This window comes from Octopus bimaculoides, chromosome 18, assembly GCF_001194135.2.
Source record: "Octopus bimaculoides isolate UCB-OBI-ISO-001 chromosome 18, ASM119413v2, whole genome shotgun sequence".
Lineage (NCBI taxonomy): Eukaryota > Metazoa > Mollusca > Cephalopoda > Octopoda > Octopodidae > Octopus > Octopus bimaculoides.
In genome coordinates this window covers 17,044,107-17,045,426 of record NC_068998.1, presented here as the reverse complement: position 1 = coordinate 17,045,426, position 1,320 = coordinate 17,044,107, and positions in this window count along the sequence as shown.

Sequence of the window (1,320 nt, the reverse complement as noted above, 5' to 3'; positions counted from 1 at the left end):
ACTTCATATAGGAATTCTTGTTCATTCACCTCTTAACTCAACTGAAGTATATCATCGTTACACAGGTGACAACCTAATCAAAATATTCTTATTGCTAAACAACCTTCTCTAAGAATGTCGGGGGGTATAAGAAGAGGAAGGTTTGGCTGTTATTTCTGTCATGTTGAGCAACCACACAGATACCCCTTCAGTGGTTCATATCACTAAATATTCTTCTCTAAGAATGTCAGGGATGCTACTAGAGGGAGATTTGGCTGTTATTTCTACCATATTGAGCAACCACACAGATACTCCAGTGATTCCTATCACTAAACATCCTTCTCTAAGAGTGTCAGGGATGTAAGTAGAGGGAGACTTTGCTGTTATTTCTATCATGTTGAGCAACCACACAGATACCCCTTCAGTGGTTTATATAGTTAAACAGCCTTCTGTAAGAATCAGGAGGGTAACTAGAGGGAGACTTGGCTGTTATTTCTACCATGTTGAGCAACCACACAGATACCCCTTCAGTAGTTCATTCCACTGAGAGGAATAAAATAAGTATTAGCAAAGTATTAGCAATTGATTAAATACACTGGTCCCCACCCCCTCTACAAATCTGTAGTCTAGCTCCAATATGAGAACTTTGTAAATAGTTGGCTATGGAAAATGGTAAGGGAAACACATAATGGCAAAGCACCAGACTAAATTCTTTATATTCCTCTGCTGGGATTTCATATCCCACAGTATTACATTTCTTATTTCATTCCTCTGGGTGGTGGTGGGTTAATAAAATAAGTTCCAGACACAGACTAAGGTTAATTCAACTGACTTATATGCCTTGCTCTAGAAATATGTGACTTTGTTACCAATATATAAAGAAACTATATATTTTGGCAATATGCTTTCAGCCAAAGTTCATTCATCATTGCTGTCATCATCATCATCACCACCGTCATCACCCCCCACTATTATCACCATCACAACCACTGCCATCATCATCATCGTCGTCGTCGTCATCGTCATCTTCATCATCTTGATCATCATTATCATCATTATCATCATTGTCGTCATCTCCACCACCAACACCATCACCTCAACACCACCATCACTACCACTACGACCACCACTACCACCACCACTACCACCACCACTACCAGCATTACCACCACCTTTGCCACTATCATCATCATCATCATCATCACCACCACCACCATCACCACCACCAACACCTCACCACCACTATCACCACCATCATCACCACCACCATCTCACCACCACCACAACCACCACCACCACCATTGCCATCGTCACCATCGTCATTATTATCCTCCTCATCAT